General features: G+C 43.4%; 2 long non-coding RNA genes and 1 pseudogene across 4 annotated transcripts; 1 reads left to right on the top strand and 2 right to left on the bottom strand.

The window, feature by feature from the left end:
- Positions 1-1,989: 1,989 nt before the first annotated feature.
- LOC119239599 (U6 spliceosomal RNA) lies at positions 1,990-2,087 on the bottom strand (annotated as a pseudogene).
- A 673-nt stretch (positions 2,088-2,760) lies between these two features.
- Positions 2,761-7,893, top strand: LOC129146977 (uncharacterized). 2 transcript variants are annotated; one of them, XR_008554407.1, is made up of 3 exons: positions 2,761-3,302; positions 6,534-6,674; positions 7,874-7,893. It is a non-coding gene; the product is annotated as an uncharacterized LOC129146977 (long non-coding RNA). The 2 variants fall into 2 exon arrangements; XR_008554408.1 differs by lacking the exon at positions 7,874-7,893 and adding an exon at positions 7,620-7,763.
- Positions 7,764-26,623, bottom strand: LOC119237937 (uncharacterized). Of its 2 annotated transcripts, none has more exons than XR_005123480.1 (5): positions 26,591-26,623; positions 26,197-26,243; positions 25,773-25,907; positions 8,932-9,124; positions 7,764-8,093 (listed from the first exon to the last, which is right to left on the bottom strand). It is a non-coding gene; the product is annotated as an uncharacterized LOC119237937 (long non-coding RNA). The 2 variants fall into 2 exon arrangements; XR_005123481.2 differs by lacking the exon at positions 26,591-26,623 and adding an exon at positions 26,427-26,584.
- Positions 26,624-27,830: the final 1,207 nt, after the last annotated feature.

The raw sequence follows: 27,830 nt of genomic DNA, 5'->3' as shown, positions 1-27,830 counted from the left end.
AAACTGAATTCTTAATTCCCTTTTGCTTCTAAAGAGCAAAGAGGGGCGAGAGGAAAGCTGAAAGAAAAGCCCCTGGAGTTTAAATTAAAGCCATTTTAAACTTTCCAAAGGGGTCATGGTATTTACAAATCCAGGTAACCTTACATCAGACAACGCTGAGTAAATATCCTTTAATATAGTCATTCCCCCTAATCTGTGGTTTCAGCGACTTGCAGTCAACCATGGTCCAAAAATGTTACCTGCTTAGGATATATATATATATATATATATATATTTTAAAGACCCATTTATTTATTTATACAAGCACTGGGGCACAGTCAGAAGTGTGGGAGGGCGAGAGAATTCACCAGAGCCAGAGTGGAGAGCAGAACAGGCAGACTGACGAAGTACACTGCTGAGGGGAGCAGCAGGCGAGACAGGAGAGGTCTGCGCGCCATGTGGGACCCTCGCCCGGTGGCTGGGAATCGAACTGGTGCTGCAGAGGCTGTGGGCAGCCTCGCAACCCAGCGCTCAACCGCTGCGCCACCGGGGAGGCCCTGCTTATGATATTTTGAAAGAGAAAGAGACCACAATGTTACTTTCATTACAATATTTGACTATAATTTACCATTTGTTATTGTTGCTAATGTCTTACAGTGCCTATTTTAGAAATTAAACTTTCATAGATGTGTATGTGTAGGAAAAAACATAGCATGTAAAGGATTTGGCGCTCTCTGTGGTCTCAGGCATCGACTCGGGGCAGGGTCTATCTTCCAGCGAAAAAGAGGGAATGCTGTATCATGATTTGATAAACTCCAGAATAACATGGTTTATTTTTAGTGGTATGATCTTCAAATCCCTGCTGGTTTCTGTTTGATCAGTCAGAGGGAGACAGGCAACCATTCTCCATTTCACGGATAGAGCAGTTTTTTTCAACTTCTCCGGCTGTAATAATCACCGTGTCTCACATTAAACATACTTTTCCAAGTCCCTCCCTGGAGATTCTGATGCAGTGGATCTAGGACGGTGCCTCAGATCTGTGTTCTTAACAAGAGAAAGGTTTGGAAAATATTGGAGTAAACTGGGGGAATGTCTGTTTTTAGAATTAGACAGCTCTGGGCTTAAATCCTGGGAATTTCACTTACGAGTTACGTGGTCTTGCACAAATTACTTAACCTTCCTTAACCTCATCTGAAAGAAGCGGAGATAAAAACATCTCCCTCAAAGTGTTGTTGAGAGGATTAAAAGGACTAAAGCCCTTTATGGCATCCACTTTCCTGATGCTGCTAAATCATTCCTACCTAATCATTCCTAATTTGAAGATTATCCATGAACTTATTTAGCAGACAGGCATAATGTTCTATTTTAATTTATCTTTTCCATTTATTCTGCATTTATTTGTAAAGCTTTACTATGGGCAAGAAATTGGGACCCCCAGAGCCCATGAAGCAACAATATGAAGGTATGGCATGTCCACCTGGCCTGATCTGGGCTTCCAAAGGGACCACTGCTGTTTTTTGTGAGCGACTTCTTGTAACAGACCCCTTGGTACTCTGGGAACTTTCTGGGGTTAAGCATGCTCTGTGCTTATCCCTACCTGGTATCAGGAATTTTTGAAGCCAATCAAATGTATATCTACACACACACACACACACACACACACACACACACACCTACATACATTTTGTTCATTTTTTCTCTGTGTGAGCAATTTTCTCTCCCAGCTTTATTGAGACATTGTTGAAAGCATACTTAAGGTTAAGGTATACAACGTGAAGATTGGATACATGTATATATTCCAAAATGATTACTGCAAGAAAGTTAGTTAACATCTTCACCCCTTTACATAACACAAATTTGTGTGTGTGGTGATAGCATATATTTAAGCATCACTCTCAAAACCATCAAGTGTATCATACAGTATTATTGACCATAGTCGACATGTTGTCCACTAGCTCCCAAATCTTCTTTATCTTAAGCCTGGGAGTTTATACCCTTTGACTAACATCTAAATACATGAAAAGCTACAGGAATTTTCATATCACCTTTGACCAGGGGACTTGCTAATCTTCTCTGTATTCTTCTAGTCTTAGTGTATTTGTTGCCAATGTTTTTCGTTAATAGAAAATAATGCATTTAAATGATTCCATTTGATTTTTATACAACATATGTTCTAGGTGCCTTGCATTGTATAATTTTCCCTTCCTGAACAGAGATCCTTTGTAATTTTTTCCCTTTCATTCTAATAGCAAGGGCCCAGTGGATTTCTGAGGAATGTGCTTATCCTTCAAGGCAAGACTTATTAAAAAGAAAATTGAAGTAGGGAAAATAGGGTGGGAAGCAAGAAAGGCAAGTTCATGAATGAGGTGACACAGCAAATGCATCTTGCACTGTTCTTTTCATCCTGGTGCTGGGCTAGGTATTTGACTCTGAAATCCCTAGCAGTCACATAAAGCCTCTATAGGTTTGTATAAAAGGTGACGATCCTCTGTTTGCATCTTGAATGACCATCTGTTTGCATCTTGAATCTAACTTTAACTTTTCTCACTAGCCAAGATTTTAAGTCCTTATCAACATTAGGGTCATGAAGAAGTTTCAGAAGGGTCTTGAGCTACTAGCGAAAACTGTGCTCTCCGACATTCCAGCCAAATACAAAATGAATCAGGGAATAAGGAGGCTTCTTGCTACAGAGGAAAGGGGATGGAAGAGGTGGGCCAAGGATCAGCCAATCCTCTGGTCCAGCAACCGTAACCATGGCAACAGTAGTGATGTTAGCTCTACTCTCAGCAGCCATGACACCCTTCAGAGACACCAGCAAAGAGAGGAGCCTCTCATACTTCTGGGATAGGCTCTTGGTGAGGGAAGTTTATGTAATTTTTATGCCTAATCACTAGGAGAAAATAAACACCCTCTTTCCCATTAACCTTGCAAACCCAAATCTTCAAAGTAAAGAAGAACCTGTAGCCAGCTTTGGATTTGCCTTTTATTCTTCTCACTTTCTAGTAAGAGTGCTGTGCAGGGCTTTCAACAAGAAAAGCCCAAAGGAGTCTACTTGCTTTTGAAGCCACCCCTCTTGTCTGCCTCATTCATTTCAAACAGAGGTACTTCTCAGAGAGATGAAGGCCTGTGTACAAACAACAATGCCCACTGCATTCTCTTGCCATCTGTGATGTGATGGCTTTTGATTCCACACACAAGCTGCCTTGTTTCAGAAGCTGATGGATGGTTCTACTGAATGAAGGAGGCAACAAGAGCAAACGAACAGGGCTCCTGGTAAGGCGAGGACTTCAAGAGAATGGGCTTGAAAGCACTTAAAATGAAAGGTAAACATAAGCTTCCACGAAAGTAAAGTCTTTGGAAAGGCATCTAGCTGTTCCTGGTTGATGATCGGTGGTTCTTGAGGATTTCCACGTGTTTGTACAGACATGCATAAACTCTTTGGGGACTTGTGGTTTTTGATTTTTGGTGGAGGAAGAAAAAGCTAAATTCAAATAGAAGTCATAAAACAGGGGGCATGAATTGAAATGAGAAACACAGGCCAGAGTTGAGTTTAAGGCAGCGAAACAGAAAACATTGACAGGGCTGGTAATGAGGCATCTGTCTAGAAGGGAGGCATGTGATTTCTTTTTAGGAAGACAAGGACAGGCCCACAAAGGCTCGTTATAAACACTACCCCATAAACCCTTGTCCTTCTCTTTTGCCTAATAGATAGAAGCAAACTGGTCAAAATCGACATGAGAAATCAATGCACATCGAGTACTTTTGCAAGAAGCTATCAGACTCTAGTCAGTCAGATTTTTCATGAGTCCCTGAGGCCAAGGAGATCGGAGAGTATTGGGGAGTGGGGAGGGCGGAGAGAATGGGGAGGATTAAAGGACTCAGGAATCTTTGTTGTGGTCAGTGGTTCTTAGATACTATTGTTTGCAAAAAAAAAAGTATCTAGCAGCTAGATGGCTTTCTACTGTGTTAGTATCTCAGCTTAACAGAAAAAACAAAGTTCATCAAATCAGAGTGTCTTGGTTGCCCTTTTTTGCTTGCAGAGCCCATTCTGAGTGGGAGTCCTCCTGCCCTCGTCATTGTCCAAGGAAGGGTGGGTCAGGACTCCGAGAATAAATCCCGATTTTATTTTTTCCATGCTAACTGAGGTAGGCAAAATTTTAAGATGGCTCCTATATAAATACTGATTTTGTTTTTTCCATGCTAACCAAGGTAGGCAGAATTTTTTTTTAAATTTTTTTCAGGAGTAAGCTTTTTTTTTTTCTTTTTAAATTTATTTATATAAGCACTGGGCACAGTCAGAAGCACGGGAGGGTGAGAGAATTCACCAGAGCGAGAGCAGGGAACAGAACAGGCAGACTGATGGAGAAATACACTGCTGAGGGGAGCAGTGGGTGAGACAGGAGAGGTCTGCGCGCCATGTGGGACCCTCGCCCGGTGGCCGGGGATCGAACTGGCGCTGCAGAGGCTGCGGGCAGCCTCGCAGCCCAGCACTCAGCTGCTGCACCACCAGGGGAGGCCCAAGGTAGGCAGAATTTTAAGATGGCTCCCACGAGCTTCACCTGCTGGTGTTACTCTGTGATTGTGGCAAGAGGCGGATTATCACATGAGCCCTTTGACAGCATGGAGTTTTCTTCAGCTGGTGGCAGAGAATCAAAAGTATAAGAAGGATTCAATGCACATGATTGCTGTTGAAGCTGGAGGTGTTATGTGCAAGGACAGAGAGTGGCCTTGGGGGCTGACAGTGAACCTAGAAGGACAGCCAGCCGGGTCATGGAGACCTCAGTACTACAATTGCAGTGAATTGAATTCTGCCCACCAGCAAAATGAACTTGGAAACAAATTCTTCCACATGCCACCAGATGAGAGCTCAACCCTGCTAACACCTTGCTTTTAGCTTTATAAATACCTAATTAGAGAACGCACTTGAGTCTCCCCGGAATTTTGACCTATAGAACTGTGAGAAAATAAATGAGTGTTGTCTTAAGCTGCTAAGCCTGTGGTTTTTATGCCACAGTAGAACACTACTAATAAAGCAACCTATAGTTAGTGTCAAGAAATTCATATTTCTGTTCAGGTGAAGTTAATTTTCAGCCCTGACCCAGATCAGGTATCTGCAAGTTATGGGGAGCAGACATAAAGGGTCAGCTGTTCTGATAGCCACTCCCAACTCCTCCTTTCATGCCCCTCCCTGCTGCTATGAAAGCCGCAAGTGCCAGACCCTCCTCCTTGTCCCCCTGGCTGCTGGATGGGACCTGCATCTGCCTCTGGATGCGTTCCTGTGAGAACAGGAGCCTAGAGTGGTAGCAGCCATTTTATAGCCATGAGGTAACAAGTCCAAGTATGGTAGAGTGAAAGAAAGATCTAAGTTCTTTTGTGGTGATTCCTTTTCTTGTAAGACAATTTTGAGCTGTGGTGCCAACTCCAACGTTGCCTAATTTCATGTCTTTTGTTGTGTCTTTATTGCTTAGATTGCTGTTAGTTGGGTTTTTTTGTTGCTTGAAGCTGAACATATTCTTACTGATATGCTACCCTTCCTACCAAAAAAGGTACAGGCAGAGTACCAAGACATCTGTGTAGAGCAGGTGTAGAGGTTGAAGTCCAGGCTTGGCATAAGCAGGAGAGGGCATGAAGGACAAATACTCCCTGAGATTCTTTCCCAATGCAGAAAAGACTCGGTAGTCATGGATCCAAGGTATAATAAGTACTAGTCATATGACCTTGGACCTTCCATCTAATCTTGGGGCCTTCATTTATTCATCTCAAATATGACAATCTTACATCATTTGGTTTTATGAGGATCAGATTTGACCTGTATATGTGAACTTGCTTTGAAAACTTTAAAGGGGAGTTCTGGTGTAAGGTTGGAGTGTAGACTGGTTGGAGTGTAGACGTACCAGTCTACACTCCAACATCACATCAGAACTCATCATAAGTGTGCTCAATGCATATATGTTGGGTTTATGTGTTGTGCCTGTTTTTCTATCTTATGGTTGTTTGCACTGCAGCATGAGCTTTGGGGTGGGCTGCTCTGTGGTGAGTTGCTCCATTTAGTTCCTATTCTACATATAACTTAAAGGAGGATTTTATTAAATGCTTTCTTTTTGTCAGTGATAAATTAGGCACCGCAGTCTGGATGGAGATTTCAACTTTTGTTTTCAATATATTTTCTACTAAATAGGTTGTGATAAGGTGTCTGTTTTGATAAGGGACACTGTCATCATTCCTTTCCCATCTTGACTTTCTCTATGATTTAGGGTGTGAAGACATCTGTTGGCTTTAACCTATCACTGTTGTGTGAGATGCTTTGGCTCTAACCTACAGGGCTGTATCCAAGGCAGGCTGGCCCCCTGTGAACTCTCAGGCTGCTGAATCAGTCCTCTGCCAGGTGACAGGTGGTGCCTTTAAGACATTGTGGAGCAAAAGGAGACAGTCACACCTGGCCCTTCAAATCTCCCCAATGCCAGACAAACCAGTAAGTTAGATGATTCTGTCAGGCTATGGCCTATAGTATCAGCCAGTTTCCCAACTCCTCATCCATGGTTCATATTTCATAGCAGCCACGGTGGATCTCATGAACTCTTGGCCTCTCCCTACTGGACTCCTGGAGCTCTGGCTTGCTGCTGATTCTGTCACTGAGCTTGTTACCTAGCAATGGGGTCACTCCCTGACACGCACAGATCACATGATGTCATCAGGTATTTGAAAAATCAGTTTTATCACTGTAAGTTGGCTAGCAAGGAGATAAGAGATAAACTCAAATTTTCAGCCCCCATTAAGCGAAGGAATAAGGTTAGATAGGTTTTGGGGACCAGGGTTGAGAAGAAAGGAATTAAATTTTATTGGCTGAGAAGCAGGTTAGGAGCAAAGAAATGTGGGCTTGCCTGAAGTTCACTGGCTAGTTGTAGGGCAGTTCTCACATGGAGCAGTATGAAGAGCCTTTTCTTCAGATAACTGGAGTTTTGAATTTCTGGTGATGTGCCCCCACCCCTTCCTCTGTATGTGCAAACCCCTGGCTTAAGCTGGCCTTAAGGTTAGTCATTAAGCCTCCAGGCTATGCGTGTCTATAAAAGCCATGTTGGAGAAAATTTTCGATAAGTTTTATTTTTCTTTCTTTTGTGTTCTTAAGGATATGGAAGGAATTTAACCATTTAGACTTGGTTTAAAGGTCTCCCTGGTTTTGGTCTGGCCATGCTCCATGCCACACTGAATGTGAAACGTGCAGAAACGTCACTGAGGGTCAACCGGTTGGCACCCAAGGAAGTTTTGTTTCAGTCTACTCCCAAAAGGAATTATTTTGCATGTAGGCAGTAGAGGAGATCAGGGAAGTGCTCAGGAGCCAAAAAAGCATCAGACTAGTGAGACCAGAGACTCGGCAGTTCTGGGTGACTTAATTAGTACAGACGCTGAGCATAATGTTTAGGAACTGAGATGTAAGTGGTGTAACACTGATAAAGATAGGATGAGGGGGCATGGGGCCAATGACAGGAGAGCCAAGCCAGAAAGAGAAGGTGCAAAGAACATGATCTGCAGAAGCTAAACCGTGGAGCCTGGAGTAGGAGGGTGGAGGACAAGGAATGGGCACGAGAGTTCAGAGCTGGGAGTGTGAGACCTGCTTTCTCTCGCTCTTTCTGTCATTCCAGGAATCCCATATGCTGTGGTGTCCTTGTGGGTCAAGAGAGGCCCAGTATTTCTGGCCTCACAGGATGATTGTCATGTATGTTTGGAGGATCTAACATGTACATGACATTAATATAGACCACACTGTAAACATGTGACATGTTGAATTCTCTTTGGCATTTTTGGTTTATTTCTGTTTATTTGATGAGCAAATAAGGCCTATTTGATATAAAGCATGAGGGAAGTGTTTCCTGGCTTCTTCCTTTTCACCCCTCAGGCATCATTTCTCTTCCTTGGCCACGACAGGAGTTGTGGGCAGGGCCCTGAGGAGGCCATGGCTGGGACGGCAGCAGGAACGGTGAGCATGCCTTAGGATAAGTCGTAAGTTGCAGAGCACCTCCCACCCCAACGGCTGGCTCCGAAACTGAGTCATGAAAAGACTTAACTTGTAAAGTTCTGATTAGGGCCACGGACGGTCTTCATTTATGAGCACAGGTCTGTACGGAAGAAAAAAATGAACCAGTGAGAAAAACTGCTTTCCAAAAATGGGTCAGCATCTCATCCATTCCTAGAGGCGGGGGGAAGTCTACATGGTGCCTACTGAATGGCCATTTGGGTCTGAAGGAGCCTGGTCTGTAAAGGGACTTCCTGGCTCAGGTCTCAGCATCCCTGCTGAACACCTCCGATTTCTCACCTCTATTTCTCAATCCATGCCACAGCGAGGGCTCTTCCTCCCCTGCCTTTGTTCCTATCCCCTGTCCCACCTCTGCCCTCGCCCACCGGGCAGTCAGATGTTTGGCACGCTCTCCTCTCCTCCTCTTCCTGCCCCCTCCCTTAATATTTCTGGATCTCTCCACTTGTTTCTGTTTAGTCACTCTCTTTTAGACATATTCTAACTTACTTTTAAAAGGAAGCTTTATTTTGAGACAATCGTAGATTCACATGCAGTTGTCAGAAAGCATAGAGAGACCCCAGTTTCCCCTAGGGTCTGGCAGCTACTGAATATTTGCTGAATAAGGGGATTGGCTCCCACAAACCTGGACCTGACTGCTTGGCCTGGGCAGTGCTGTGCTGGGCGCTGTGAGGTGAAGAGACAAGAAGGGATGTGAACCATGACAAGAAAGCCCTGTGGAGCTCATAATGGCCAACTCTGGGCATGGCCTGGTTCACCTGCTTTTCTTTTTGGGTCTTCTTCTGTGTGATGCCAGGTCCTACAGGTGTGAGCCCCAGCGGGACCAGTTGGAGCTCTTCTGTCACAAGCCCGTTCCAGAGGAGAGCCAGAGAGCATGACCACCCCCTACCCCCACCTCCGCAGCTGCCCACAGACACACTCACTGTCTCCCAGAGGAATATCATTTCTGTCACTGCCAGAATGGCACTGCAGCTGGCCAAGTGTTCAAAACCACTTCTGGTCATTGTTCTATTTTTCCAGCATCGATGCACAAATATCATTACTTTCCATCAAAATGGAAAATGACAACAGAGTAAACCTGAGCACTGGTGTGACTGGGCAGGAGTCAGCAACGTCCTAGAGACAGAAGCAAAATATTACAATACTGTGAGCAGCAGCCCATGGGGCACACGCCCACCCTGCCTCTCCCACCCCCACGCCTCCTCCTCATCCCCGCTGCAGAAGACTCAGTTGGGTTTTTCCCATGGCTGTGATGCCCAGGCCTGCCCCACATGAGCCCAGATGGCCGCCTTTATGACGGCTCCGTGACGCCTCATTACCCATATTATGTACTAGTATGTGCATCACATGTAAAATGAACGGCATTGACGGTGCTGGGGTAATGGATTGGCTGGTTATGCTCTTTCTGAGCAGTTACTGAGGCTTGCCATCTGGCGAATCTAATAACCAGGTGGTGAACCTAAATAACCTCACTTGGATGGGGGTAGAAGGGACCCAAGTTGGCTCTGTTCTTACCATCTGCAGCTTCCTTCTTTTGGAGCGAGATGTCCAGAGAGTCAGAGGCATGCTATTTCTTAATCGAGTAGCTATTTGTTATCAGAAACACTCCCACTTCACTTATGCAGAACCCTGCTCTCCAGCTTCCTCACCAATTGGAATACATGCAAGAACCAAGAGGCAAGCCAAAAATAAAAGGCTGTGTGCAGCCGAGATGGCGAGGAAGCCTCTACACTGAAGCGCATGGGCTCCCTCACACGAGAGCTGCCCTGCACTTTCACTCAGAAAGCATTTACTCTTACTTTACACCCAGTTATGACCACAGAGTTCATCTGATTTTCCAGGATTTTTATATTAGAAGCTGCAGGGTAGCGGGAGCAGACGGTGTGCAATAGACACAAACATTGACAACTGATGTGGAACGTCAGAAGACACTGAACTGACTGGAGGCAGATCCAAGGACTAAAACACAGTAAACTGGGGTCACTTAGCCAGTATGTTCTGGCCCTTGCATTTTATCCAAGGACATCACAGTGCCATGATGGGGTTTGGAATAATAAATCTGTGTCATTAGTATTGTGGATTAAGATCAGTAGAGGCCACTTAAAGGGCAGGCACCTATGTCATACATTATGGAGAGGTCCCCGAAGTGGTTAAAATAAAAAGGTTAGACACATAGAAAATTAAATTCTCAGCTGTTTGAGAAAAATCACATATCCCCAAGTGAATCATAAAGGTTTTTTAAAAGATCTATACTTATATATCATAAAATCAGGTAGGTTCATCGAAGAAAATTTAGAAAAATATATAAGCAAAAAGAAGAAAATAAAACATACCTCTAACACCACCTCCTAGATAGAACCAGTGTTAGTACTTTGTTTGCTCTCTTGTTCTCTCTCCATGTATATTGTATATTTATATCCACTCATCTATCTGTCATCTGCCTGCCGGCCTATATATAAGTAGTCGGAACTAATGCACATGAAATTGAATCACACCACTTTGTAACTTGCATTTAGCCCCACTTAATGCTCAGGGAGGAAGCTCTGCACATTAATAAGCAACCCCCTTCAGCCTCATTTGAATAGTTGCATTGTCTTCCACAATATGATAGCATTCCAAGAGAATGGCAAGTTAGTGTTTATTGATAAAAGCATCTATTGATAGAAATCCCTGGAAAATAAAAGGCTATAATCATTATGAGCAAGTTGGGCATGGAGCGACTTCCTCTCTAATCACCACCAGACAATTTTGTTGCTGTGGCACGAGATTGAAAGCTGCAAAGAGGGGTCTTTTTGTTTTCATAAGCAATACTGGCTGCTTGCCTTTTGGTGGGTACTTAGAACCTTGGATCTGTTCAGAGGCGTTGGCTGTAAGTAACAGAAAACCCAACTCAAAGTCGCTTAAGCAACATGAAATGCTATTTCATATGAAAAGAATTCAGGAGATAAAACCAGTCTGGGGCTTGTTAATATAATATTCGCAGCGTACACAATTTGCGTTCTTCTCATTTTTTAATCTCCTCAGACCTCCAAAATGTTAGTAACTCTTCCAGGTGTATATGGATGTGACAACATCCAGAGGCAGAAAAAGGGATGGTTTCTTTCCTGTGTGACCTAAATGTTTTTTCTTTTTAATTATGGTAAAACACACATAGTACACCATTGACCATGTAACCGTTTCTAAATACAGTTCAGTTGTGTTAAGTACATGGGTTCTATTGCGTCACCATCTCCAGAGCTCTTCATCTTGCAAAACTGAAACTCTCCATCCATTAAACCCCAACTCCCATGCTCCTTTTGCCCCCGGCCCAGGGAACATACTTTGAGAAGCCCTGGGGAAGAGGACCTCTCCCTGGAGGCCCACTTTGTCCCCAACTAACCTCAGCATGTCGCTCAGCCTTGTACTTTCAGTTTCCTCGTCTGTAAACCCGGGATGCTACCCCTTTGTTAGACGGCTTTCGCCAGGCAGTGCATGTGCGCTATGCAGTGCTAACAACCATCGCTTGACATTCCTTTCAACCAGGTAGGTCTGAAATGTGAACATTTGCTGCTCTTCAGAAGAGCTTTTGGGAGATGAAGCGTTCCTCTTCACAGGCAGGTTCAGAGAAACCTTTTCTTTCACTTGTTGTGCCCTATAATGCAAAATGTTCCCCAGATTTACTTTTTTCACCATTCTGTTGATTTCTCATTAAGCTCGGGGATGCTGGGCACTACCAGCCTTTAACCTGGATGCCCAGGAAATCCTTATAAATAGAGAATGTGGCAAAGCCTAATGAGAATAACATCGTCTCAGGCTGCAGCAGTGAGGCTGGGCTTCCTCAGTTTCCTGGGGCGGGCCTGCTCTCTGAAAGTTCCATCTGCTCTTGCTCGCATGGATTAGAAGAGCAGTTCCCAGCATCCCGGGCGGCACTCTGTCTGAGTGCTTTAATCATAAGCAAGGCTGAAGGTAAAGGCTGGAAGGAAGCAGACCCCTGCAGCTGTGCTTTCTACCTGCCCATGACTCTGGGCTGGGGAGGGAGCTCGGTGGACTGGCTGGCATCTCAGCAGAGCAGCTACAAAGCTAGAGAGCCAGGAAGCAGCAAGGTGTGTGGGCACCGCCAACTGAAGCCAGCCAGGCTGGGAGGCAAGTGGGTGACAAGCTAGCACTCTAGGCAGGATCAGACCACACAAGGCCTTATGTGGTATTCTGGAAGGTTCCTGTAGATACACTGAGGGAAGGAGTTGTGTTTGGATGTTTTTGATTATAAGTAACAAAAACCAGCTCACCTTCACTTAAATTGAAAGGGGACTTTATTTAAGGATTCAGGCTGGTTCACAGAAACAAGGACAGCTGTAGCCCCCCTCGAAGGGGCTGGAAAAGGATTCTCTTCTCAGGGATATCCTGTCCCACCCCCACCTCCAAGGAGGTTTCTGTGCTTCTACTATCCACATGGGTGATCAAAAAGTGTCTCCTATAGCACCCATCCTGACATCTTTTGCATTTAGTCATCTCAAGAGAGACTGACTCTTCCTTGGTTCTGATTTCAAGTTTTTGGGAAAGAGACTATGTGTTTTGCCATCTTGGGTCAGGGCCTCAGCACTGGTCTGATCAAATGTTGCTGTGTGGGGAGCAGACATACCGTCCAAAATGGAGCCAGGTCTTCAGCTGAGGGTCAAGTTGGGGTAGAGAAAGGCTTCTTCATGAACCAAGCAGATGCTTCAAATGGAGTACATCTGAGCAAGGACAAACTCCAAGACCCCTTTCCACCTGAGGTGCTCTGACTGCACCCTTCCGGTCAATGCTTGTTCTCCCAGGTCAGCAGGGGAGGGAGAGCACGTGAAGTCTGAGGCGCTGATTCTAGATTTGGGCTGAGAGGATAAGGGTCTGCCTAGCTCCTGGGACACAAGGTATGTGAATGCTTGAGAAACAATATTGAGCTCTGGAAAGGGAAAGTCCATAAATAGCAACGAGATCAACCTGGCTAACATCACCTTGGAAGCTGAGAAAATAGATGACAGCAAACTGCAGGCAAACAGTTCTTCCACGGAACATTGCAGAAATGCTTCCCTCAGAATACGATTTTTAACCATCAAAGAGCAAATTAATGGAAATAAAGATATAGGGGAGCTTCACCCAACCATGATCTCACTTTGTTTTCTTTGTTCCTTCTTCCCTTTCGGTTTCAGTTTGATTGTGCAGAATGTTACACAGCTTTCGGGAGGACTTTAGAAACATTTCGTGTTCCATATTATGTAATAAGTAGTTTCCATGCTGCCTTGTCATCTTCTTAACTATCTTTGTCGGCATGTCATCCTTCAAATTAAGTGTCTTCTACTTTACTTAGTACATAATTAAGGTCTGATTTAAAATCTGAGACTGTGGAACTAGAACGAGTCTTAGGAAATCATCGGGGCCAAGTAAAATGAAACTGGAGGGGAGAGTGAGTTCTCCTAGGTCACAGAACTGGTTAATTCCAGTCCTGAGACTAGATTTCATTCATTTTTTCCCCAAACATCTATTTGTAATTACCCACTCGATGTCAGGTAGGTGCTTGGGTTTCATCTCACTTCAAATCTCTTTTCCCCACATTGTATGACCTAATTAACATTTGTCAGATTGGAGCCATTTCTTATTTTTCTTAACAGCTGAAGGAGTGCTTTTCAACTCCCTGGCAGGAAAATAGAGGTTGTGGAGCTGAAATGAGTAACAACAATTTTCAATCAGACTGGTTTCGTGACTGGTAGATAAGTCAGCATGCAAAGACATTTATGTTTCCCAGGTTTGGCTCACTTTCTCAATGCCCTTTGCAAACTCCACAGGGATTTTAAGCTTTAAGTCTGGTTATAAGCTTATGCAAGCTGTTAGTCACCTTTTTAGATGAAAAGCGCCACAGGATTATGCTTGAAAATGTTCTGTGCTTCACTATGGATTCCTTTGGAGTAATTCAGCTCTAGTATGATTTTGAGGGAGAAGTGATTGAACAGATACATTTCAAAAACACATTTGCATTTGAAAATAGGGGTTTATCATCTAAAAGAACTATTCTTGAAAGGTACACATGCAGGGCAAATTTAGAACAGGCAGAACTATTTAGGCATGATAGCTATGAATTACCAGAAGCTTAAAATACTGGGGCTCTTGATCACGCAGAATCCTGTACATGGACTGAATCTTGAATATCTGTTTTTACCTTAGACAATAGGTTAGGAAAGGAAATCTTGCCCCTCTGTCGCTTCACAGATCACGCCAAACACTCTAGGCATGTCTCAACACAATTGTAAACACACATTTGATGAGAAACAAACCAGTGGAGGAGCCTAAATTTTTGGTGTGGTGAAGGTGATAAGCCCAGGGGCAGATTGCTTGGGTTGGTATTTTCTACCACGTATAGGATGTGTGAACCTGCTCGGGCCTCAGTGTGCTCTTTTGTAAAATGGCGAGAATTGTTGTGTTGAATTGGTTGTGTTACATCATGTAACCCAGCACTTCTCAAACTTGAATCTGCACACAAATTAGTTGAGGTCACGCTAAGGTACAATAGACACAGAGAAAGGTGAATACCGTATGATCTTACTGCATGTGGAATCTAAAAAGCTGAGCTCATAGAAGCAGAGAGAAAATGGGCGTTGCCAGAGGCTGGGGGTTGGGAGAGTTGGGGAGATGCTGGACAAAAGCTACACATATCCAGTTGTAACAGTAGTAAATTCTGGGGATCTCAAGTATGGCATGGTGACTATCATTAGCAATGATGTATTGAATCCTAGAAAGTTGCTGAGTGTGGATATTAAATGTTCTCGTCATAACAACAGAATGGCAATTATGAGAGGTGAACTGTGTGTTAACTAGCCTTGTAATGGTAAATATTTCCCCCAAAATAGATGTATCAAATCATCACATTGCACACCTTAAACTTATACAACATTGTATATCAATTATATCTCAGTAAAGCTGGAGAAAAGAAAAGGAAAATAAGATGCAGTAATTTTAGGCTCTGCTGTTCTAGATCTCTAACAAGCTCCTGGGGCGGCCTGTCCTGCTGGTCTCCAGGTCACGCTTGGAGCAGGAAGGATGTGAAGTGCCCGGCCCATGAGTGACATTCAATAGTGCCAGGTGTCATTGGGATGGATTTCTCCTCTTTCTTTCCTGCTTCACTACCATTGCATCTGCATACCCAATCCAATCCTGTCTTTTTTTTTTTTTTTTTTTACTTTCCTTCAGTTTTTGAGAAATCTTCCAGGCCTTCTGTTTCAGATGCACCTCATCAGGTTCTCATGATTGCCTGCACATGTGCTTATTGTGTGTGTGTTGGATGGTGGAGATGCAGAAAGTATCAAGCTTAGATTTAGGAAAAGCAGTTCCTCTTCCACCGTACCTTACCCCATGGAATAAGGGAACTCAGTCTTTCCTGGGTGAGAATGGCCTTTGGAGCAGTTATTCAGAGCTTTCAGAAGGGTCCCACTTCCCTATTCCCCGGTGCCTTTGAGCAAGGGAGTCACCACATCCTCACAGCCTGCAGGAGAGGCTCCTGATCCTCATGAGAGCTCTTGTTCTCTATCCAGTTCCTGTGCTGGGAACCGGACTCTATCCACTCCGCCTCTGTTCTTGTGCATTTGCTGCTTACACATCCATGGTGGTGTAATTAGAGGTGTGCCTTTCTGGCACCTTCAGGGTTTGCTGATCCCCACTTATTGACTTGACCTCCCTCTCAGACCCCACAGGCTTTATAGAACTCTGAGCATCAGCTTCATCCTCTATCTAGTCACTTGCCTCTCACAGTGTCACCCAAGGTGGCTCTCGTTCTTAACATCTTACTTGGTCACTCTCCAGGCCCAGGTGGGAACATCTGGCCACCTCTCACACCACGCAAGAGCAGAGACATTCAGGGGCCTCTAGTCCAGACTCCACTCTTCCCAAACATCCTACATGGTCATTTCTACCTGCCGTGGCTGCTTGATGGGGGCCTTGGCACAGGATGAGGCAGTCTCCTCCAGATTTCCAAACAGGAAGTGTGGTGGCTTCTGCCTGGGCTCAGCTTTCTCTTCTCCCCCCAGAGTGTCTATCTGTCCCCACTTCCTACCCTGAACTAGGGCTCAGAGGTGGTGGTGATGGGAGTGGGGTATGTCCTCAGGCAGCTACATCTTCTCAGTTTCATCCTTTCAAGAACTCTCCTCTTGCTCCCAGGAAGGGCTTCTGCTTTCCTTCTGTCCACTGGAAATTGTGATTTTTTTTAAAAAAAAGATTTATTTATTTATTTATATGTATAAGAACTGGGGTACAGGCCAGAGGTGCAGGGTGGGGTTAGAGGATTCACTAGAGACAGAAAAGGGAACAGACCAGGCAGACTGACTGAAATACATTACTGAGGGGAGCAGCTGGTGAGACAGGAGAGGTCTGCTGCACATGTGGGTCACCTCCCTGGCAGGGGATTGAACTCTGTGCTGCAGTAGCTGCTGATAGCTTCATAGTGCTGAGACTTAACCCCTTGCATCACCAGGGAGGCCCAATTGAGGTGTGTTTTATCTCTCTTCTTTCCTATGCCATGTACTCCTTGTTCTAGGTGGATTCATCCCACTGCTGCTCCTCTGAGGCAATGGAAAGGAACTTTGGGAATTGAAAATTCCTGTTTATTTTTTTTTATTAAAGATTTATTTATTTATTTATACAAGCACTGGGTACAGTCAGAAGCGGGGGAGGGTGAGAAAATTCACCAGAGCCAGAGTGGGGAGCAGAACAGGTAGAAGGACCGAAGTACACTGCTGAGGGGAGCAGCGGGCATGGCAGGAGAGGTCTGCACACCATGTGGGACCCTCACCAGTGGCCGGGGATCGAACCGGCACTGCAGAGGCTGCGAGCAGCTTCGCAACCCAGTGCTCAACAGCTGCGCCACCAGGGAGGCCCGAAAATTTCTTTTCATTAAGAAAGGAATTTATATTTAAAATGCTAAAAAAATGACCCCTATTACATATATATTATAGCTGCTGCATGTAAAATAGGAATGGAAAACTTGTCTCCTTTACCCCTTTCCTTTATCTTTCACAGTTATTTTCAATCTATCACATCACATTGCCTTAGAAACCTCTTTGCACAGTGTTCTGGGCAGCCAGGCATAATCAACAAGAGCTGGCTGGCCTTGGATATAGAGACTCTTTTCCATCACTGCTATAGAATTAAACTCGAGGAAGATCAAGAAAATAAGCATTTGAATAGGTAAAGCAAGTTTTAAGTTTGGGAAATAAATAATTGGAAATCACTTTAAAATATGAAATCATTACCCCACGAAATGATCATTCAGCCTCTGTTTGCATAACTCTAATTGCATCTTTACGCTAGCCTAAGAAGTAGAAAGACATTCAGTCTGCTGCACCAAAACCTGTTCCTCGCAACTGGCTCCTACACATGGCTGACTCCCCATCCACACTGCTGGCCCGCCAGCTATTCGAAGGCAGCTATCTGCATCTCTTCTCTCGAGGGTCAATCTACGCAGTCCTTTTCATCATCACAACTCCAGCCCCCTCGCCAGCTTGGCGACTTTCCTTTGGATTCTTCCCCATTTGATGCGCTATTTAAAGCCAGCCAGGTAACTGCGATGGAGAATTCTCCCACCCCTCCACATTTATCATTATTTTTTAAATTGGACACAGAGGTTGAGTGCTGCGGATCCCAGCCCCCTCGCAGCCTGACGCTCTGTTCTCAGAAATTCCAGCAAGTCCTGGTCCACACCCGCTTCTCTCCTCCTCCTCCCTGTGCCAAGCAGCAGCCTCCATACTCTTACTCCAGGCTTGTTCATGCCACAGGAGTCTCCGCCGGTAAAAATGTTTCAACTTAGTGCAATGGAAATTACTTAATTTTGATAAATCTGTGAAAGTATCCCATCGGAAAGAGTTGGGAAAGTCCTGAAAGGGGTTTTCTGATGCCCCCTCAGTTCTGCCGTCATCAGATGATTTGATGCTGCTCTTGATTTCGTGGGAATCCCGTAGAACCTTGGGGGCTAGGGTTAAGGAGCCATCATTTGAAAGAATGAGGATTAAGAACAACTAACATGTTTGAACATTTCCTAGGTGCCTGGCCCTGCTCTGACTTTACATTTGTGAACTAATTGGATATTTACTGGTTTGGCCTGTTGCCCAAGGTCATGAGCTAAGTGGTGGAGCCAGACTGAGCCCACACAGTCTGGCTCCAGATCCTGAGCTGTAAACATGATGAGATATCATACATTAATGCAAAGCCGCCATCACCACCCAATTCGGTCAAAAGACCTAAGGGAGCAAAATTATCAAATTGTAAAGCAGAAATTCCCAAACTTTATGGTTAATGTCTCCACGTCTCGGTGTGTTTATCTGCAACATGAACTAATACAGTGCTGCTATTCATATAAATAGAAATGATGCTAGGGATAGTTTTTCTCCTACTCTCCTTCCCCAAAATACATATTTTCAATTGTTTTATAAACAAAACCACTTTATTCACTTATATTTGAAAATATTGACTTGTATTGGGTTTTGTTCTACTAAACTCCCTGTTGTCTCAAGTAGTGCTTCAGGGGTTTAATAGAGCCAGCGGGGTTTAGTGTGCAAGTACCACACTCGCGTGGCTTCTCCCATTCTGGCGTGTTCCCTGCTCTCCTCCCTGCTTACCCAAGTTCTACCCATATGTGCAAGTTTCCATCTAGCCCATCTTCTTGACTCCTTTGATGACCCCACCCCACTTTGTGCTCCCCTTTGTCTTATGGTGAACACATCTAATGGTATTTCATCAAAGAACATTTGTGAGCAATTACTAAATGCTGAAAATTAGTCTTGATCAGAATTTCTCAACCACAGCACTATTGACATTTTGGGTGATATGATGATTGATTTTATATGTCAGCTTGGTAGGGTTATGGGGTGCCCTGGATATTTGGTCAAACATTATTCTGGGTGTTTCTGGGAGGTTATTTGGAGGAACTTTGTGGGTGAACTTTGAATAAAGCAGACTGTTCTCCCTAATGAAGGTGGGCCTCACCTAATCAGTCGAAGTCCTGCCTAGAAAGAAGGACTTACCCTTCCCTGATGAAGAGTATTCTGTATGATGGTGTTCAAACTGGGACATGAATAAATATGCTCTTCCTGGTTTTGTAGCAGCCTGCTGACCTTCAGACTTGAATGAAGACATTAGCTTTGCAGATTTTGGATCTATCAGCTCCATTATAGCATCTCTTCTCTCTCTCTCTCTCTCTCTCGCTTTCTCTCTCTCTCTCGCTTTCTCTCTCTCTCTCTCTCTCTCTCTCTCTCTCTATATATATATATATATATATATATATATATATATACACACTGGCAGAAATCAATACAAGAACAATTAAGTACTGACTTGTGAAACATATTACAATCTAATTTTTAGATAAACTTGTGATTTTCTTTAATGAATAGAAGGAGAGAGAAATTGAAGCAACCTCCATTAGAAAAGGTGGAAGAATTGGAGAAGAAGAGGCATATGGAATATGGAATAAAAATTTTTTTTCTACTCTGTCCCAGAGAAGAGAATTCTTAAGAAGTTATTACTTTTCAAGTATTGAAAGATTTGTTAATGGGAGGAAAATCACCCATTTATCTCTGCTCTGCTGACTAATTCTAGTGAGCAACAAATCTTCTGTCCAATTCCACTTATAAATTCCACTTGAGTTCCTGATAGTTTTGAGAAATTAAATGATTCTGCAAATGAATCCATAATCCATTGTTGCTCTGGACACATTTAATAACAGAATTCTGGGAGTATGAGATTAAGAGACACAATCCTTCAGTCTTTCCCCAAATAGTTTTATTACTGAAATGATTCATGCATTGGGAGTCATTGAAATTGATCATTAGTAATTTATATTCTTTGCAGACAGCGCTTTTGAGATTCTTTTCCTTAGTCATTCAGTGTCAGTTATCCAATGAAAGTCACCAGTTGTTCAATGAAAATTTTGTTCAATTCTCTAAGAAATTCATAGTCCTGAAAACATTCTAAAGCCTGCAGGGAGTTGAGAGGTGACTCTGTATGCTGGTTTTAGCAAGCTGTACATGGTTGAATATATAATGCATTAAAGCTAATCTGAGACACAATGTGACAATCAATAGCAATTCAGTGTGTGCTGAAAAGCAAGATTTAATATTAGCTTATCCTTGCAACAAGAGGCAAGGCACAGTTCAAATTGGGGAGGGCAGTTCCAGGGATGAAAGCCTTTCAGCTGGATTTAGCAACAGCCTTGTCCTGAACGGGGCTGGCTTGAGTGCTTGGGACAGAATTCAAAGTTGGACTCTGCTCTTCTGGTCCATTATCATTTGTGAAGCAGAGCTGATATAAATGAAGGGTTGATTGATGCCTTACCAACTCACAAAACTGTTGAACTTGCAGGGACTTGGAGGTCTTGTGATTTAATCCCTCATTTTATAGACAAGGAATTGCAGGTCGACAGCAGTGATCTTATAATAATAATTAACATATATGGGAGTGTTGCCTTCCAGACTTTGCTGAGTGCTCTGTGGACATCCTGTCACATGGACACCATTAGGAGCTTGTTGTTACAGATGAGGAAAATGAGGGTTAGAAAGGTTTAGTCATTTGTCCAAAGTCACATGAAAGGTAAAAGCCCACAGTATCAAATCTAGGACTCCTCCAGCAAGCTAGTACTCTTTCCACTTTGCAGCTGTGTTTTCTCATCTAGAAAGTCTTTCATTCCTTCTCTCGCTCCTTTCAACTCAGCACTGAGCCCTTGGGCTGGATCAGGAACTGCTTCAGGTTCTGGGAAAGCATCTTCCCACATTCCAGAGCTGAAAGCCAGCCTGCAGGCCAGTTGAGTATCTTAGTCTTCCTCAAAAGCACCATAGGAGGAGGGGCCTGGGTCCAAAGGTTTGAGACAGCCTTTGGCGACTGTGAGGGCTGCCTGAGCAGGGCCTTGGGTCTGCTGACAGTGAACAGCTATTACTGGATTGAAATTTCTCCTCAGCTGACTGAAAACCATGGTTGTTGCAGCTGAGATGACCCTGGGCTACAGAGAGGTGAATTTAGTTACTTTGGACACGACAGATAGTTTTTGTTGAATTTAAAAAGGAAAACAATAGGAAGGCCCTCTTATGGGAGCCTCTAGAACTGGATGGTGCAGCCTTTTGGGTACCTGCATCTGACTTTGTCAGGACACCAGTGCTCCTGTTTTGTAATTACTTCCATAATTGCCCATCTGTCTCAGCAGGCAGAGAGCTATGAGTAAGCGGGAATATTGCCTTCTTTTATCTGAAATTCCAAGATGGTGGCTGGCCAGCTTGTACTCAGTGGATGTTTGTTGAATAACTGGGAGGTAATACAAACTTGCCGTGTACAGAAGGTGGACATCGTGAGGCACATTCAGAGTTCATTTGGCCCAGGGGAGCTGTTTGGCATGAAGCTAACCCATATGATATATACATATAGCACTTGTGTGTCCCAGATGTTTGGGCATAGACTCAGATTCAAATATTCTCTCCAATTTCCCCCATAAGTACACTTATCTCTGTCAGGCTACAAGCTTGAATATTTTGGTTTAGAGACTATAGATAGGACATCCAAGGTGCCAATTTATTGTCTCACAATGATTGGACTACTGAGGTCTATTTTCTCCCAGTTATCAAGAGGCTTGAGAGCCCGAGTAAGCAATGACATGCTGTGAGGTGAGCACGGGTGCAGCAGAGCTGGAAGTCTCCCTAGTTACTATCTTGTTCTGACCTATTTCTGATATGCGGGCATATCAGTCAAGGTTCTTGAGAGAAGCAACCAGTAAGATATATTTCAAAGAATTTTGCTCACACAATTGTGGGGTCTGACATGCCTGAAGCTGGCAGGGCAGGCTGGAAACTCTTAGCAGGAGGCTAAATTTCAGTCTAGAGGGAGAAATTCTTCTTACTCAGAGAAACCTCAGTTTTTCTCCTGAGGCCTTCCAGTGATTGAATGAGGCTCCCTATGTTATCAGGGGCGATCTTCTTTATGTAAAGCCCACTGATTGTGGATGTTAACCACAGACACAAAATACCATCACAGCAACACCTGCATTAGTTACATAAGTGTTCCATTAAACAGCCTTGCAAAGTTGTCAAAAACTAACCACCAAAAATGTAATTATAATAACTTAAAAATCAAAATCAACAGGCAACTACTATATACCAGATACAGTCTGCAGGGGAAAGGGGGAGGAAGAGGGATCAAAACAGGGGTGGGAAGAGCAGAAGAGACTATGGTGATGGGAATTTCATGGGGACTGCACCTGAGAGGAGAAAGCATACATTGTACAAAAATAAAAATAAAAACAAAGACAAAAAACTAACCACATTGAACTACCCACAACTTGTCCCAAAAGGATATCAAAAAGGATCAATAGAGTAAATGTAGGAGCAGGATTATCTATAAATTGCTGTTCTCCCCCAAAGAAGGGTAACTACAAACCTGTTGACTTGCTTGGTGAGCCCAATGGGTTAATGGAGCAAATGCTGGGAAGTATCTCCATAAAGTGGTTGCTGTGCTATTTCCCAAGAGAGAGAAATATTGTTTTAAAACTTCCCTTATTTTCTTCACTCTCCTCTTCCCTTTTCATGGGAAGGGGAACTTGATTTGACTGTTATTGGGAGGAGCAATCTGGTATGGGCCATGAGCATCTCTGCACATCCCCTCTGCGTAGGCTATCAATGCAAGAGTTGCAGTGAGCAACCTTGATAGAGGGAGAAACATCTCTCCCTGAACAAAGAGTAGGCTTGTCTCCACTTGCTATCAAAATGGTGACTCACCCAAACTTCTGTAACTCAATCCTCACCATGTTCAGGGTCCATCCAGGACCACCTGCATAGTCCCCCTGGGACCTGGGAGAGGACGTGGGAAACTAGTGCGAACTATTGCACTTGCTGTGAGTGATAAGGTCCTTTGTCTCTGGGGCTGGACCCTCATATGTTCTTCCCCGTCCATGAAACAGGTACAGGCTAACTTGTTAAGTTGCAAATAGGGTAAAACCACAAGTCCTTCACAATTTTTTATAGTAAGAGGCCTTGATACCTTGCAGGTAATAAGGATTTGTTTCACACTTCTCAGCCTTTCTCCTCCATGTGAACAAGCTGGCTGAGTGAGGGTCTGTCCTGGAGACCAAACTGGCTCTACTCCAGTATCTCTTTGCAGCAGGAAACAGTAAGAAACTGTTTTGACTTTCCAGCTCTACCAAGTATGCTATTACCAAGTGGTTTAGAATCTGGAAGAGGTAAGAAGGAAACACCTAGTTTTTCTAGAAACTCCAGTGTGCACTCTGTGCCAGGCTCCAAGCTGGGGGCTGGTAAGGCCAGAGTGAAAAAGAAAGGTCCTCAAACTACTAAGAATGGAGCTACCATATGACCCAGAAATTCCACTTCTAGGAACCTACCCAAAGATCACAGAAACATTAATTCAAAAGGAAACCTGCACTCCTATGTTTATTGCGGCACTATTTACAATAGCTAATATAGGGAAACAGCATACATGCCCCAAACCAGATGACTGGATCAAGAAGATGTGGTCTATGTACACAATGGAATGCTGTTCACAATCAAAAAAGATAAACTCATGCCATTCACAGCAACATGGATGAAGCAGGAAGGGATAATGAGGGTGAAATAATGAAGTGATGAAATAATGCTCGGTGAAATAAGTCAGAAGGAAAGAGAAAACTATTGGATGGTTTCACTTATAGGAGGAACATAGGGAAAACAAGGGATTGGTAAAATAAAGACAAAAATAGCAGGTAAACTATAAATTGGAGACATTCAGCTGGAAAGGGGAAGGCAGAGGCATCAATACAGGGGAGGAAAGAGCACAAGAGACTGTGGTGATGGTTCACGGGTGACTTGGTGGTGAGAATTTTATGGGGACTACCCCTGAGAGGAGAATGAACGATGATGTAAAAATACATAAATAAAAAAAAGAAAGAAAAAAGAAAGGTCTTTGCTCTCTTGGAGCTTCAGGTTTAATGGAGTTGAGTGTTGGGAGTTATGCTAGAAACTTACTGACTGCCTCTCTTCTTCGAACATTTTCTTTCTTTCTAATTTACTATCTAAAGTCAAATTTTATCACCTTAATTGGATTAAGGTGATTCTTGAGTTGGTAACAGCACTTTTACAAACTATCTCTTGGGAAGGGTTATTTCTTCAATGGTTAACCTCATCATTATATATTGATTTTTACCAAATTCATTCACAGAGGATGACAACTCATGATTTTGGAGTCACTGATGTTCTGACTGTATCTGATATAGTGACCCAATGAACCTGACAGAAATAAAATTTAAATGATGTGAATAAATTATTTGAAGTAAATAACACATATAACCAGATCTTAAGTATAATCCTAAGATCTACATTCAATATGTTTTTCAGAAAATATACTCAAAAATAGAGTAGAGACTCTGGAATCCATAGCTCCGTCCATCTGCCATGAAATCTTGCCAGTCATAGTGGTGAATGGTACTAGAACTTTGTGGTGGGTGCGTGTGGTGTACACACATATTGAGTTAGGAAGCTGTAACTGTGAAACGTATATAGTATTGTACACCAATGAAAAGTAAAAAAAAAAAAAGAAGTATTGCAAGCCATTGTGCTAGGCCTTAGCAATACATAATACTCCACACTCCTAACAGGAGAAATATAGTTCAATCATACATATAATGGAAATAGCTAAGTTTTATAAAAGCTACGTTGGTATTTAATGCCCATTTATTAACACAATAGCCAGTAGGGTCACAGTCAGTTTTGGAGAAATTTTCTTTTTGACCGTTTAAATGCAGAGATAAGCATCTCTATTCTTATGTAGAAGGAACAAATAATGAAAAAATAATAGGCATTCAAATATTATTTGTATTTTTGCCATGACCAATATAAATGTCTGAAATGATAATTATTTTTTTAAAAAAGCAACATAATTCAATTTAGAAACATTTATTAAGTTTCTACTACACATAAGGACCTAGAAGGGATTCTTTGGGGGACATAAGGCAAGATCCATGCCCTTGAAAAATTCACAATCAAGTGAGGACATTAATTATTATTATAGATTGCCCAGTCTATGTGCCAGGCATCCCTTTTGATGACTCCTTGTTAGCTTTTGCTATGCTTATATCAATAGTATGATGGCTAAAGTGTCTCAGTATTAACCTGACATTATCAGTCCAAATACTGCAGGAAAGGAATAAAATGCTAGAAGGGCAGGGTGAGGAGGAAGTGGGAGAAAAAGGAACATTAGTTGACACCTACGCTACACTGCAAACTTAGCTAATAAATCTGTAAAAAACACTTGAAGTAGGTTTTACTGCCTTTCTCCTCTTTTTAGCAGATGACAACGTTAAGGCTCAGAAATATTAAAATACTTTCCTAAATCCAAACAGAAAGTGGAAGAGCTGGGATTTTTAGATTGGTTTAACACCAAAAGCCAAGCTTTTTCTGCTGCACTACACTTACTACCTTCCAAAAATATGTGTGTGTGGGGGGGGGGAAGGGGGTGTTTTCAGAAGCAAGCAAGAACATACTTAGAAAGCAGTGAGTTTTCTGGCCCAGGAGGTATTTACAAGAAGCTGAATAACCATCGGCAGAGATATAGAGGGAATTAAAGAATTGAGTTGGGGGTGTGAGGATAGAATGATACCAAAACTCCCTTTAACATTTGGATTCAACCTTTGTGAAAACATAAGTAGATTTTGCATGTATTTCCTTCTTTAAGGGATCCTGTACCACATACACTCTGTCACGAATGGAGAGACATCTGTGTAGATAAAGGGGACACCACGTACCTCCCACCATCTCTCTATGTAGCATGTCAGGAGTCTGTCCTGCTGAAACTTTCACTTGCGTCATGTGTATATTTTCCATTTGCATGTTCCATGGAAGGAAGCTCCTGAAAATCTCCTTCTAATTTTGAAGAGGTCCTTTCCAAGGGGGAAAAGAGACAATCAGACCTTTTTATCATTTCATATCCTGTATGGATGGCATGTTTCTGTCCCCCTTCCATCCCAAATTTATGTGTTGAAGCCTTCAAAGCCCATGTAATGGTATTTGGAGGTAAGATCTTTAGGAAGCAACTGGATTTAGCGGAGATTGTGGGAGTGGGAACCCCACAATGGAATGAGTACCCTTAAAAGAAAAGAGATGAGGGCACCTTCCCCGTGGCGTGAGCACACAGCAAGAAGGTGGGCAAGTCAGGAAGTGGATCCTCACCAGGAACTGAATCTGCCAGCACATTTTTCTTGGACTTCTCAGCTTAGCTGTAAAAATGGTGAGAAATAAATGTCTGTTATTTGAGCCACCAAATATTTCGTATTTTGTAAATGCAACCCAGCTGCCTGAAAGAGACCCCTCCTGGTTATTGTTATAACCCATTTTTTATATTTGGGCTGGTGGTTCTATTTGGGGAAAACCTATTTGGGGCAAGAGGTTGTGATGAGAACCTTTGCGTTTTACAGATTGGAAAGAAGTGTGAGTCCTTGGGAATAGAAAGGCAGAGAGTGAAGATGGCAAGAGCAGTGAGAATCTCTGTCCCTGCACGTCTGGGCACCGGCTTCTTGGAACAGGGCGTGTCCCTGGCAGAAATCACTAAGAGCTGGGATTTCACCTGGGAACCTGAGCTGCAGCCCCACTGGCTGAGCTGCACTCTGCTGGGGTCAGGATTCCAGCTCCAAGTTCTCAGAACCCCGGGCAGCATTGTCACCAAGTGACAGCGAGAAATAATGGCTGGCAGGCTGGCTCATGGAGCTTAGCTAGGACTGGGAATTAGATGTCCCCACTGCTTCTTCGGTCTGTGTAAATTTCTTGTGTTTTTGCTTTTTGTTTGTTTTGAGTTAGTTTATACAAAATTATTCATAAGAAGGAGGAGACCCAGAAGGCAGGGCCAGAGCAGAGTAAATATGAGTAAAACACAGTTGTTGAGATTTGCAGCAGGAAATGGAGGAGCAGTTGGTTCGGGGAGCAGCCGGGGCCTCCTCTCTCCAGAGTGGAGGAGACAGGCCGAGGCCGAGAGGACCAGCCTCTTCTGGCCATGTCCCAATTCTTTAGTGATTGTCAGCCAGAGTCTGCAGAAAACTCAGTAGCTTTATTTCACTTGATTTCAGAACTTTCAGATTTGGCAACTCAAGAACAGGAAAAATTCTAGATGGCAGTCTCATTTAAATTCAGAAGGGTAGTTATACTTGGAGAAACAGTGCGCAGGTGTTTGGAGATTTGTGTATTTGGCATTTACAAACAGGGACAGCAATGACAACAACAGGGAAATACAGATCTGAAGGTTTAATATTTGGTGTTTTGTAGTTATGAAGATTTACAAATAGAGGAAAACAAACAACAAAACCCTGTTGTGCAGGAAATGATGGAGGGGTGGGTCTTGGTGAGCAACCAGGGAATTTCTTCCAGAGTTTTAGTCAGAGGAATCAGAGAGGGCAGGAATAAAGAGAAGTGAATAAAGCCGCTGGCTGCAGATACCCTGGCTCTGTGTCCTATGGCCCCATTTATGGAGGAACAAAGAATGAATGCAGTCATAGAGCCCTCCTAAGTTCATTGTACCATTGTAAGTTCATTGTTCATTGTAAGTTCATTGTACCATCTCCAAGAATAGTCACATTCTGAGGCACTGGGGGCTAGGGCTCCAAGAGGTTCAACTTTAGGGGACACAGTTCAGACCATAACACAAACTCCATCATTTCCCTTTGCCATGTACCCTAACATTCACAGGCCTCGGGGATTAGGTCATAGACAAGTGGTCTTTGAGGGACCATTGTTCTTCCTAGTCTGGGACGACGTCTCGGGAAGAGTCTTCCAGGTAAGGGCCCAGGAAGTGCAAAGGCCCTGTGGTGGATCAG

Source organism: Talpa occidentalis, unplaced genomic scaffold (genome assembly GCF_014898055.3).
Source record: "Talpa occidentalis isolate TD23 unplaced genomic scaffold, MPIMG_talOcc4v2.1 talOcc4.11, whole genome shotgun sequence".
Taxonomy (NCBI): domain Eukaryota; kingdom Metazoa; phylum Chordata; class Mammalia; order Eulipotyphla; family Talpidae; genus Talpa; species Talpa occidentalis.
The sequence above is the reverse complement of the archived record's forward strand: the minus strand, read 5'-3'. Positions and strand labels throughout refer to the sequence as shown.